Genomic DNA, 14,345 nt, shown 5'->3' with positions numbered 1-14,345 from the left:
ATATGTCTCCCACAGAGAGGGGTGGAAAGTACTTTGAACAATAACACAATATACCACAAGAGGAAAACAGTTATAATGTAGCAAGAGGGGGTTCTTTTAATGTTGGATTGGCAAGGGTTGATGAGATTTGATGTGTGATACTTAGCTTTAGATGGTGTTCCTACTATTTACCTATAATGAAAGGAGGGGAGCACAGAAAGTGGGGTAGTTATTGGTATAAGGGCAAATTGGTTGATGGGGGGTTATGGATGTTCTCTTCAAATTGTTACAATTTTTTCAGTAGGAAGTGAGATCATACACCAACAGTGAAGATGGGACTGGAGGATTGGGACTAGAGGAGGCAGGAGAAGGTGTTGGTCATTTAGGGAAGCCTTAAAGGCAATTTATTAGGGAAATTTAGTATGATCTCTAGGGTGAACCTACTGCAGATATGTGGTCATGAATTTAAAGTGAGACCAGTCATCATGGGTCTGTTTTCCTTCATCTGTGCTCATCAGAAAAGGTTCAGGTGTGCACTGGATGGAAAGTTGTATTATACCAGGATTAGGGTTTTGCCAAGCAAGAATCAAGAATTAAGAGTGACACCTAGGAATGGAGGGTGTATGCAAGATCGTGACTCTATAACTCTAAGAAACAAAGATCAGACATCACTATCCCCATTTTGGAAATGACGAAAGAACAAAACAAACATATTTGCCAGTTTGCACAGAATTCTGATTGTTTGTGTGTCTAGGGTTTAGGGCTCAAAAAAGAATTAATGAGTTGCCTGTTTTCCACATAATTCACCATGTGTGAGTTAGAACAACTTTCAAGGTTTGTCCTAAAATGGGAACCATATAGCTTCTTGAAACTAAAGTAGTGAATAAGAGAAAGAAGTAAGGATATAGTTTTGTATTCTCCATAATAAAACCTGGAGCTTCAAGTAATTATACATGCAAATGGAACAAATTCATTATTTGTTCAATTTCTGCCTGAGAGTGGTGAGATCAAGCAGTTATATAATGTTAGGTGACTGATAAACTATTGTATGTTCTGTTGAAATTTCTTGGCTCAGGAAAGAGTCCTTGTGCCATGCTGAAAAAAATTTACTTAGTGTCATGAAAGGGTAAACAAGATATGACAGCAAAACCATATATTGTTGAGACAAAGTAGCATGAACCATATTTTCTCAGTAAATAAGTGGCTGGCTTAAGTTCTCATCATTTTGGGTCAAGATCTTATTTTGGTGTCTCAGCTAAAGTTTGGGGTGCCCTCTTCACAACCCATGGAGTGTTGTGACATTTGATTGTCTTTGAGCAGAAAGTATTTGTTGAAAATAGATTGTGCTGTGCAGGTAAGGCAGTTGCTATAAAAGGAGCACAGGTTTTGATACAGTTCATGAGAAGCTTCAAGTCTTGTTGGGAAAACCAACAAGACTACGATTAAGGAATAAGAGAATGGATAAGTAACTGCCGGGTTGTGTCGGGTAGACAATTACAGACTAAGGCAACACAGATGTTTTAAGGTGCTGATTGTGGGTTTTACACAATAATGGAAAATTGAAGGAAATGTCATCAGTGTGGGCTGAAATTGTCAGGGGGTGCTTTGTGCCTCTCTTGTATGGTTACCCTGTAAACAGTGTTAGCTGAGTTTGATATTATTCCCAGGAATGGTTATTTTGGCTTCTCTTCTTTTACCAGATAATTGCTTTACCCCATAAATCGGGAGATTGTCTCATAGATTCTGTGAATTTCCATCTCACTGCTAGGTGAAGTAGAGCTACCAACAAAATTGAATCACATTCATTGATTCCTTCATTGTGCCTTCCTCGAATTTGCCCAAATACATAATATTGACTCCAGCCCACATTCTTTTTTGTAAAATTTATTTTATTGAGGTCACACTGCTTTATAACATTGTATAAATTTCAGGTGTACATCATTATATTTTGGCTTCGGTATAGACTGCATCGTGTTCACTACCAACAGTCTGGTTTCCAGCTGTTACCATACGTATGTTCCCCTTTTCCCATTTCACCCTCCCCCAACTCCCTTCCTCTCTGGCAACCATAAATCTCTCCGCCTTATTTATGTGTTTGTTTATCTTCTACATGGGTGAAATCATAGGTTATTTGTCTCTCTTTGTCTGACTAAATTTTGCTTAGCATAGTACCCTCAAGGTCCATCCATGTTGTAGCAAACAGCACGATTTTATCTTTTTTGTGGCTGAGTAGTATTCCACTGTATATATATATATATACCACATCTTCTTTATCCATTCATCCATTGATGGGCACTTGGGTTGCTTCCAAGTCTTGGCTACTGTGAATAATGCTGCAATGAATACAGGGGTGTAAACATCTTTTCAAATTAGTGTTTTCATGTTCTTTGTATAAATATCCAGAAGTGAAATAGCTGGATTATATGGTATTTCTATTTTTAATTTTCTGAGAAATCTCCATACAGTTTCCCATAGTGGCTGTGTGATCCAATGCATATATTTGAGCTAATTTCAAAATCTACTTTACTTTGATAAATCATCTCATATGGATTCCTTGTTTTTTCTTCACTGTAAAATATCTCCATGATTCCTCTCTCAATAAACCAAAGGTCAGGTATGTTGGGATTACACTTAGACTAAATCTTTAATGATCCATCCTTTACTGAAGCTAAACACATCCATCATATTAACCCCACAGCAAGTTCAATTGTATATTCTCACATAAGTCTTTATTATTTTTAAACAGGTTATGCAGTTGGCATAGAACTTCAGGTTGTCTACACAGACAAAATATACGATATACAAGTTCAGTGCTCATAATTTAACTTGTAGTTTAGCATCATGTTTACTGATTTTAATTATAGATACAAACTTTAATGTACCAAATTTCCCAGTATTAGTCCTTTATTTTTAAAATAACTGTTAATTTGTTGTTTTCCCTTTGCTTATTGTATACTAAAAATAAAAATCCCTAGCAATGAACGGGTCATTTTTATAAACTTGCAAAATATGCAAGTAGAGATTTGATCAACAGGATTTAAACAAAGTAATATTTTCTTCCATATTCCACTGCTTTTGTGTTTTTATCAGATAATTAATTTTCATGGAGTTTTTAATGATCTATTTGTAGTAAATTTAGGGAAACATATGTTCATTTTTCTTTTAGTCACACAGTTGAATATCTTGAACACATTGTCAACATCAAAATTGTCCACATCAAATGGTGAGTATTAAAAATTTGTCTTTGGGGCTGGCCCAGTGGTGTAGCAGTTAAATTCACACACTCTGCTCGGGCGGCCCAGGGTTCACTGGTTTGGATCCCGGGCATGGCCGTGTGTGCCACTTACTTATCAAGCCATGCTGTGGTGGGCGTCCCACATATAAAATAGAGGGAGATGGGTACAGATGTTAGCTTGGGGCCAATTTTTCTCAGCAAAAAAAGAGGAGAATTGGCCGTGGATGTCAGCCCAGGGCCAATCCTCCTAAAAAAATAAATAAGTAATTTGTCTTAGAGGTGAAAGCTGTAATTCATCCTATATCCAAGCTATCGATGCTTCAATTATTACATATATGTGTGTATACACACATATATTTTAGCATAATAGTTTACTAAAAGACCTCTTTTTCTCTTCAGTATAACTATGACAAATAAAATTCTACCAAAAACCCTAAGATTCAGTGTCCTGTTGGACATTTTCAATGTGCCTATAACGTCTTTTGTGATATTTCAAAATTTGAAATGTTCATTACCCCACATAGACAGGTTTCATCTTGTGATGATGAGTTAGTTGATCAGACCTGTTACAGTGGGAACTCTTTAGGTAAGAACTTGATATAGTCTATAACTAAAATCTTACATTTTAACTGCTAAATTGCTTTTGGATCATCTGGAGGCATTTTATTGTTGACTTCCACTATTCATTCTACTCATTTGGAAATAAAGTCTTCTTTTTTTTGGGTAATAGTTCTGTCACTTTATGTAACATCTTCCCTTTGGTCACATCATATAATTATCATAAAAAGTTAAGTAGATTGTATTAAAATAAGAACTATGAGCCTACACGGGGATGCCTGAAGTTGAATTAGCCTGATTGTCTGCAGTGATGGTCACAGAATGTTCCTAAGACCTGTGATCCTTACATATATACATGTGCATTTGAAGGATCTTTAAATATGAAAAGGACATATAAAGGTACTTTGTAATTTAATCTGCTTAATGAACTTATTACTATGATAGTCACTTATTCTAAATAATTTTGAGCCTCTTGATGGTTTTAATCCCAAATGTATTTTTCGTCTGAGTGTCTGTCTGGTCATCTCAGCCTTGGCATGCTTGAGGGTTGTTTGTAATCCTGTAATCCCAATGCACTTTGCACTCTCTGAACCTGATTGTGCAGAATCAAGTGACCTCTAGACAGGAAACCAAATCCATTTCCCTATGACCAGGTTTCTGGAGCTGTTTTCCCAAAGCTGGCAAAAACTAACTACATATGCATGTTACTCAACATGACGAAGCTACTTTTTGGCATACTCCCTGTTTTCAAATATGATCCTGTGACAATACCATCTATTTATTCAAATAACCATAATGTTTTAAATCAGCATCATTGATAACATACCTATTCCATGCTAAGTGTCTTATACTGTTGTTTTGTTTTCCTGTGCTGCTTCACTTCATTAAATCTATATCATTAAAAATTATTCATCGCATCACTGAAATCACTCCCCTGTAGCTAAGGAATTCGTTGGTCTGTAGGCTGGTACAATTACTGCTGACATTTGCTTGGATGTAGAGGCCATCCATCTCTTCCTGCTGGTCTTTGTCAATAGCCTCCTTTTCTTGGTGACTTAGAAGATATTTTGTAACTTTGTATCCAAAGCTCTATATGTTAGATTCATTAATAGAATTTATCTTCACAGTGGACTGGTCACAATCTGCTCCATTTTACTCAGCCTGTCAACTCATAATATCTGGTTAAAAGATGCTAATGCATTCTTGGCTGATCTCCTGTCATCTCTTCCTAATTGTTTGGTTTCAAAGCAATAGTGCATGTTACACATACTCATTTAGCTGTCCGATTAGCACATATTTTCAGGCAATTCTGATAGGGATGTTGAGTCTTCTTCCTTTAGACCAAACAAACCAAAATGAAAATGTGGTCACTTGCATGACATTGATGGCATTGAGCTTTGCTTTATTTTAAATCCTTTAGGCTAAAGTTGATCACATGATCCCAGTTATCCATCTTTCCACAACATGAAATTGTCCACTTAAAATTATAGGTTTTTATTGGCATTGAAACTCTTCATTTTGGCTTAATTCAATAGGAATAGGTTATGAAAGAAAATTACTGCATCCATCATGCATGTTAGTATAGTGTTGGCATCTGAGAAGCTTAATATCGTGAACAGGCAATTTACATCAACAAGGTCCATTCTTTAGTAAACAGGACTACAATAGTAAAATGGGGAAATGGATACTTTCATTTGGCTGGATTTGGACTTTCAAGATGGTGGGAGGAGAAAAGACAAATGCCAGACGCTCAAGAGTTTTAGGTAGTGAGAGTTTTTTCTGCTCAGTGAGGAGTTTAGCTGCTAACCACCAGCCTTCCATCACTGTTGCGTGTATCTGCTTCAGATAGCAAAGTAGCTGACCCTTCTCAATCCTGAATGATGTGGGCTGATGGCCATTGGAAAACTGAAGATTGTTCTGTTGATCCCGTGAGAGAACCACAGAAGCCTGCAGAGAAAGGCAACCCTAGCAGTTTCATCTGGCAAAGAATCACTACAGAGATCCACAGTGAAAATTCAATTCCTCTCTCACTGCTGTTTTCAAATTTGTGCCTTTATCCTCACCCAGGAATTCTAAAACTATTATTGAAAGAATAGGGTCAAATAAAACACATAATTTTTGATCTACGGTTCGATGTGATGAGATTTAAAATGTAACTAATCTTGTTATTCCTCCAAAGAATACAGAAGGTTCTAATTTGGGGACAAAAATAAAAATTATTGTGTGATTAACTCACTTGTTACTAAGTGGCAGCCAAAAAGATTTTGTTTGGAAATAATCATTACTTCCTAACCAATGCTAATAGTACATGGGACCTAGTGATTTTTAGCAGCTTTGTGTGTCCGTGGTTATAGATCACTTCTCTCTTTGTAAATTGCATTGGAATACAAAGGTGGCCCTATTGTACAGTAATGATAGAAGAAAGGGCAGGGTTCCAGGTGAAGCGTAAAACATATATGATAATACGCGGTGACTGAAGCGATTATTTCCTGATGCTCCTTTTTAATAGCAACGGAAGCAGCCAACTGAAATAGAATATTTCTGCTTTGAATGGCTTATTTAGCTTGCCATTTTTTGAAAGCTTCACAAGGAAAGCATGGTGCCAGGTACTGAAAGATTCTTTTTTGAGGAGCCAGAATTAATTTGGATTATGTTTATGGAATGCTGTTAGAGAATTTGGTGGTGTTTCCTAAATGATCTCCAAGTGATGAAATTACGCTTTAATCAGGGAGGATGCCATCTTTCTAGATGGAAATGGAGTCGTACGCCTGTAAGTACAGGGATTTGACCTTTAAAAAAACCCTCATTTTCTCCTCATTTATGTGATGATTGTGTGCCATCTGAGCCACAAGGAGCCCTTGGCCCGCCTCCATGTGTGCATGGCTGGGGATGCTCGCGCGGTTCTGTGATGCCCTGCGCCCGCAGGCTCGTTGAGTTCCAGTCTGCTTCATGAACAACAAGTGGAAAAACACCATTTTCCCAAATTGCTCACAAGCTGCTAAGCGAATGATTTGTGTTCCCTCTGAATTCATGCTGTAAGCGGGAATGCTTGCTCCTTACCGAGTTATTACTCTTTGTACACGCCATTTGAGGATGCAGATAATCGCAGCATCATTAGTCTAGATTTCCGTTTTTACAGACCAAAAGGGCATAGTCAGGCGTGGCAGACAAGGCAGCATGCAGTCCCGTGGGAAATCTCTTTCCTTTATTGACCTCAGTCCTGGTCTTTCCACCCTTTGTAATTCATCTCACATGTAATATGGAAGGTGTCCGTCCTGGTGAGCACGGCACCTCAACGGGGAGCACTTGGAACCCATGTAGGTGGAGGGAAGTGAATATAAAGGGGAGGGAGGCAAAGAAAAAGAACCAAGGCACACCACAGAAAGATTTTCAAAGCACCAAGGATAACTCGGACACAATCCGGTCACTGCTTTCATTTCTCAATAATATTGTAATTGGATGTGTCAGCACCTTATATGGAATTTATGCATATCCTCAGAAATAATTTGATGGTGGCTAGGCCCCTTATCCGCTATGCATTTTGAAGCAATTGTTATATGATGGAATATGTAATGTTCTTTAACTCCAATAAAGAAACAGGCACATGCACACTTTGGCATGCAGAGATGGAGGTGGCCCGTGGGGTGTGTTTTGAACAGACGGGAATGCTCTCTCTGGTACTGCCTCCACACTGCAGGAGGACAGCTGACAGGCAGGCCAAATGCCCAAGCACACTGCTGGACTCCAGATGGCTTGCAGGTGCTTGCTGGCACTCCTTCATGGGTCTTTAACAGAATTCATGTTACCTGGAATTTGAGGGAACTCATGGGCTTGGCTAAACAAATTCCTTACATAACGTGAGATGGGCAGTCAGAGAGAGAATAGATGACAAAGGATGCATCCTCTTTAAAAGACTGCCGTGGCTGCCCATGTGTGTTAGTTTTCTATGGCTGTGTAACAGATTACCCCAAACTGAGTGACTTAAAACAAAGCTCCTTTATTATCTCTCAGTTTCTGTGGGTCAGGAATTTGGGGATATCTTAGCTGGATTCTCTGCTCAAGGTCCCACAAAGGTACAATCGAGGTGTCAGCTAGGCTGCCTTCCTTTCTGGAGCCCATGGTCTTCTTCCAAGCTCACTCAGGTTTGGCAGATTTCAGTTCTCTGTGGTTGTAGGATTGAGGTCCCACTTTCTTGCTGGCTGTCAGTGAAGGTGGCTGCCAGCAGCTCCTTACCACAGGGCAGCTTATATCTTCAAGGCCAACAGGAAAATCTCTCACTCAGGTTGGCTGAGAAAGAATCTTATATAGCATGCCCTAATCAAGCGATTGGCATCCCATTGCAGTTCCCATGTAATGTAATCAGGGGGATGACTCTTCTGTCATCTTTGCATGTCTAGGTGATATCCATTTAACTGAGCTTAGAGGAAAGCATGACTCATTAGGTGTTGCCTTAGGATGTGTTCACCACACCACTGTTAAATGCCTAATATGTTAGTTTCCTGGGGCTTCCATAACACAGTGCTGTAAATTTGGTGGCTTAAAATAACAGAAGTGGATTCTCTCTCAGCTCAGGAGGCAAGAAATCCAATATCAAGGTGTCTGCAGGGTTGGTTTCTTCTGGGTGTTCTGAAGGAGAATCTGGTCCATGCTTCTCTCCTAGCTTCTGGTGGCTGCCAGAAGTCCTTGGTGTTCCTTGACGTGTAGACACATCCCTTGAATATCTGCCTCCATCTTCATATCACCTTCTTTTCTGTGTCTCCCTCTATCTTCTCCTTTTCTTACAAGACACCAGTTACTGGATTTAGAGACCATTGCAAATCCAGGAAGATGTCGTCTCCAGATCCTTAACTAGTACATCTGCAAGGACCCTATATCCAAATAAGGTCACACTCTGAGTTCTGAGTGGATATGAGTTTTGGGGATGCTATTCAGCCCACGGCAGTCCACCAAGCTCTGCCCATGGTCTGACACTGGTCTCATCTTGCATCAGACTTTCCTTCCCTATTTCTGAAATGCTTTTTCACTTCTTTTTGTCTCCTTAACTCCCAGTTCAACTCATAGAGCCTTTTCTTCTTCAGGGGAAATTTTCCTGACCACTGGAGGAGACAGGTTCACCAGTAAATATATGTATATATAAATATATATATATCACATAGTAACATGTCCATGCATAACATTTTCACAGCAGGAATTTTAAAATTCAGTGTGATTATTGAATTAATCGTTAGATATTCCAGGAGAATGTGTGCTTCATGAGGGCAAAGGCTGAGTCTACTTCTGATCACTCTCCCCAGCCCTAGCATTTTAGAATAAATGGATGGTAGGAAACCCCAATTCATCTTCCTACAAAAAGCATTCTGTGGCTCTGCTGCCAGAGAAATGAAGATCCTCTGGCACCTCTCCAAAACCACAGATCCTGGCTCTGTGTTGTGTTTCTGACATGGGGATTTTACACATTCGTTAAAGGAGAAACAATCATTATATGAACTAAATTCATGCACATAAATATTTTCTAACCACCTGGTGTGGTCTGAATGTATTTCCCCAAATTTCATATGTTCAAATCCTAACCCCCAAGTTGATGGTTTAGGAGGTAGGATCTTTGGGAGGTGATTATGTCATGAGAGTGGAGCCCTCATGATGGGATTAGTGTCCTTATAAAAGAGGCCTCAGAGAGCTCCCTCAGCCCTTCCACCATGTGAGAATACAAGAAGTCAACCATCTGTGAAATAGTAAGTGGGCTCCTATCAGACCCTAAATCTACCAGTACCTTAATCTTGGACTTCCAGCCTCCAGAACAGTGAGATATAAGTATCTATTGTTTATAAGCCACCCAGTCTGTGGCATTTTGTTATAGCAGCCTGAACAGACTAAGATACCATCTCTGAGGAAGGCAACAAGTACTATGGTATTTGAACCCAAGGACAAAACTGCCCTCAGTCATAGCACTAGATATACAACACAATGACAATAACACACCCAGAATTCTACCAGTGGTCATTTTTTAAGATTAAAAAACCAATATTTGGCATTAATTTCTCCAATTGAGCTCAATGAGATAATTTGTGACCTCTCACTTATCTTCACTTTCTTCTGTAATCACTTGAAATTTTCTGTTTTCTTTTTTAATATCAGCCATGATTTTTATCTGTGGTTTCTTATTACATTATTAAGTTAAAAATATTATTTTGCCATATAATATTTATTTGACCTTTGTGTGTTATTTGATAAGTTATTTTAAACGATGATTATTCTGTGTGTAATTTTCAGTTCTTCTATAGCATAATTTCCCCATTCTTCACCTTCATTCTGACTTCATTCTTCTTGAATTCTTGAGCTGAATAGAGTTTAATTCTCCTCCATTTGTTAGATTATTGCAGCGTTTATTCATATTAATTTTACCAGATGCATCGTGAGGGTAGGTTCTTAGTCCTTTCATTTCTGACAATACAGATTGACAAAGGTTTTCTACCAAAACCTGATAGAGATTGTACCATTATCATCTCCATTTAGTGTTCCAGAGAATTCTAAGGGGAGAGAGATTTTTGTATGTTTGTAATTGTCCTAAAGAGGTGTTGGGGAGCAAACCAACAAACCAACAGAGGCAGCCCAGATTCTCTGGTGAATATGGAAGCCCATTGGAGCACCAGGAGGGGATACATGAGGAGCTTCACAAGACTAAGAACCAGGGATGGAACATTACCATGGAGAATGCCCTTTGCCCTTCCCGGGTCTCATGCTTCCTCTTCTCATCTTTTGACCACATGCCTCTTTGAGCATTTTCTGGCTGGCTAGCTCCTTCAGCTTCTTTGAGAAAATGAGTCTCCAAGATCTCTACATACCTGAGTCCCTGGCCCTCAGATGACAGACAGGAGTGTGGAGGATAGTAGTGGATGGGGAGGGTCAGCATACCTTTTGATACAACCCACGTCATCTTGGATTTTGTGGATATTCAATCTAGACTGATGCCTCCAAAGATGTCCGCTATGCAGAGAGATTATTTGTGTTTTCTACTTGGATGTCTGCCATTTTGTTTGTTTTTCTGCTTCACTAATTTTAAGGTAAGTTGCCAGGATATGTCTCCCAGTCTAGCTCTTTTCAAGTATTTTTCTGGGAATGACAGGGCTGTTAAACTCAGAAATATTGTCTTCAATCTTTTTCTGATTCCACACAGATGTCTTCATCTGTCTTCCTTCTTCAGCACCCCTCTTATGATCTTTACTAGTTGCTTCTTTTCTTTTTCCTTACTTACTAAGACCACTACTGATGGTCACAATGTCATTTCTTCTTTAGAATCCCTTCGATGAGCTTCTTTTTCTGATTTGTAATATATGTATGTATTCATATATTTTACATATTTGTATATATTTATATGTATACATTTATATATGTATTTATTTTATATAAATATATATTCGTATAATTCATATATATTATATCTAAATATGTAAAATATATACATAAATATATATTTATATACATATATAAATATATATACACAAATATATATATTTCCTGAATGATGATATTCTTTTTTTTTGTTTGTTTTGCTTCAAAAATTTTGTTTTTGCTTTTTTTTTTTTTTTATTAATGTTATGATAGATTACAAGCTTGTGAGATTTCAGTTGTACATTTTTGTTAGTCATGTTGTGGGTACACCACTTCCCCCTCCGTACCCTCCCCCCACCCCCCCTTTTCCCTGGTAACCACCGATCAGATCTCCTTATCAATATACTAATTTCCACCTATGAGTGGAGTCATATAGAGTTCGTCTTTCTCTGACTGACTTATTTCGCTTAACATAATGCCCTCGAGGTCCATCCACGTTGTTGTGAATGGGCCAATTTCGTCTTTTTTTTATGGCTGAGTAGTATTCCATTGTGTATATATACCACATCTTCTTTATCCAATCATCAGTTTCTGGGCATGTAGGCTGGTTCCACGTCTTGGCTGTTGTAAATAATGCTGCGATGAACATAGGGGTGCAACGGACTCTTGAGATATCTGTTATCAGGTTCTTAGGATAGATACCCAGTAATGGGATGGCTGGGTCATAGGGTATTTCTATTTTTAACTTTTTGAGAAATCTCCATACTGTTTTCCATAGTGGCTGTACCAGTTTGCATTCCCACCAACAGTGTATGAGGGTTCCTCTTTCTCCACAACCTCTCCAACATTTGTCGTTCTTGGTTTTGGATGTTTTTGCCAATCTAACGGGGGTAAGGTGATATCTTAGTGTAGTTTTGATTTGCATTTCGCTGATGATTAGCGATGATGAACGTCTTTTCATGTGTCTATTGGCCATATTCATATCTTCTTTTGAGAAATGTCTGTTCATGTCCTCTGCCCATTTTTTGATCGGGTTGTTTGTTTTTTTGTTGTTAAGCAGTGTGAGTTCTTTGTATATTATGGAGATTAACCCTTTGTCGGATAAGTGGCTTGTAAATATTTTTTCCCAATTAGTGAGCTGTTTTTTTGTTTCAATTCTGTTTTCCCTTGCCTTGAAGAAGCTCTTTAGTCTGATGAAGTCCCATTTGTTTATTCTTTCTATTGTTTCCCTCAACTGAGGAGTTACAGTGTCCGAAAAGATTCTTTTGAAACTGATGTCAAAGAGTGTACTGCCTATATTCTCTTCCAAAAGACTTATTGTCTCAGGCCTAATCTTTAGGTCTTTGATCCATTTTGAGTTTATTTTGGTGTGTGGTGAAAAAGAATGGTCAATTTTCAATCTTTTGCATGTGGCTGTCCAGTTTTCCCAGCACCATTTGTTGAAGAGACTTTCTTTTCTCCATTGTAGGCCCTCTGCTCCTTTGTCGAAGATTAGCTGTCCATAGATGTGTGGTTTTATCTCTGGGCTTTCAATTCTGTTCCATTGATCTGTGGACCTGTTTTTGTACCAGTACCATGCTGTTTTGATCACTGTAGCTTTGTAGTATGTTTTGAAATCGGGGATTGTGATTCCGCCGGCTTTGTTTTTCTTGCTCAGGATTGCTTTAGCAATTCGCGGTCTTTTGTTCCCCCATATGAATTTTAGGATTGTTTGTTCAATTTCTGTGAAGAGTGTTCTTGGGATTCTGATTGGGATAGCATTGAATCTGTATATTGCTTTAGGTAGTATGGACATTTTAACTATGTTTATTCTTCCAATCCATGTACAAGGAATGTTTTTCCATCTCTTTATGTCATCGCCTATTTCTTTCAAGAAAGTCTTGTAGTTTTCATTGTATAGATCCTTCACTTCCTTGGTTAAGTTTATCCCAAGGTATTTTATTCTTTTCGTTGCGATTGTGAATGGGATAGAGTTCTTGAGTTCTTTTTCTGTTAGTTTATTGTTAGTGTATAGAAATGCTACTGATTTATGCACGTTAATTTTATACCCTGCTACTTTGCTGTAGTTGTTGATTATTTCTAATAGTTTTTCTGTGGATTCTTTGGGGTTTTCTATGTATAAGATCATGTCGTCTGCAAACAACGAGAGTTTTACTTCTTCGTTACCTATTTGGATTCCTTTTATTTCTTTTTCCTGCCGAATTGCTCTGGCCAGCACCTCCAGTACTATGTTGAATAGGATTGGTGAAAGTGGGCACCCTTGTCTTGTTCCTGTCCTCAGAGGGATGGCTTTCAGTTTTTGCCCATTGAGTATGATGTTGGCTGTGGGTCTGTCATATATGGCCTTTATTATGTTGAGGTACTTTCCTTCTATACCCATTTTACTGAGGGTTTTTATCATAAATGGGTGTTGGATCTTGTCGAATGCTTTCTCTGCATCTATTGAGATGATCATGTGGTTTTTGTTTTTCATTTTGTTGATGTAGTGTATCACGTTGATTGACTTGCGGATGTTGAACCATCCCTGTGTCCCTGGTATAAATCCCACTTGATCATGGTGTATAATCTTTTTGATGTATTGCTGTAATCGGTTTGCCAAAATTTTGTTGAGGATTTTTGCATCTATGTTCATCAGTGATATCGGCCTGTAGTTCTCCTTCTTTGTGTTGTCCTTGTCAGGTTTGGGGATCAGAGTGATGTTGGCTTCATAGAATGTGTTAGGGAGTTCTCCATCTTTCTCAATTTTCCTGAATGATGATATTCTTTATTAAAAATATATATGTATATATGTGGCCACATTCAGAAAATGTCATTGTAAAAGTTGACTATATAATCAGCAATATGCATTATATATATATAAAGCATCATCTTAATTAATAAATGCTATATTTCTTTATTAATAAATATACGTAGACCCAAAATATCAACCACAACATTATACACATTCCCACAAATGTGCTTTTGTTTTTCAAGCATAAATATTTAATTAATCCAAAATCTGTTTTGTTCTAAGATGAAGTTGGTATATTTTCCTTTTTTACAAATGTTTAGCTAATGGTACTTTTTAAAAATAAGGGCTTATTATACTCATACTCAAATTATTACTAGTGCAATAAGTGATATAATGAGGGCAGAAAACCTCCTTTACCTTCTTCTGCCCAAATTATTCATATTTGCATTTTTTTCAGAATCATTATTATAATTATTTATTCAATTACTGAAAATCTGCGTATTTTAAAGTAAT

The 14,345-nt window shown here is 37.9% G+C and overlaps 1 protein-coding gene across 12 annotated transcripts in view; it reads left to right on the top strand.

Annotated features, from left to right (window-relative positions):
* NLGN4X (neuroligin 4 X-linked) overlaps positions 1 to 14,345 on the top strand; it is a 296,314-nt gene that overhangs the window by 150,075 nt on the left and 131,894 nt on the right. The window contains exon 2 of one of the 12 annotated variants that reach the window (XM_070605433.1): positions 3,146 to 3,202. The exons of the other annotated variants lie outside the window; for them this stretch is intronic. The gene's annotated coding sequence lies outside the window, so the exon portion shown is untranslated. The remainder of the gene's footprint in view (positions 1 to 3,145; positions 3,203 to 14,345) is intronic. 12 annotated transcript variants of the gene reach the window in all.

Source organism: Equus przewalskii, chromosome X (assembly GCF_037783145.1).
Source record: "Equus przewalskii isolate Varuska chromosome X, EquPr2, whole genome shotgun sequence".
In the NCBI taxonomy this organism is placed as follows: domain Eukaryota; kingdom Metazoa; phylum Chordata; class Mammalia; order Perissodactyla; family Equidae; genus Equus; species Equus przewalskii.
Note: the sequence above shows the minus strand (reverse complement) of the source record. Positions and strands in the feature narration are given on the sequence as shown.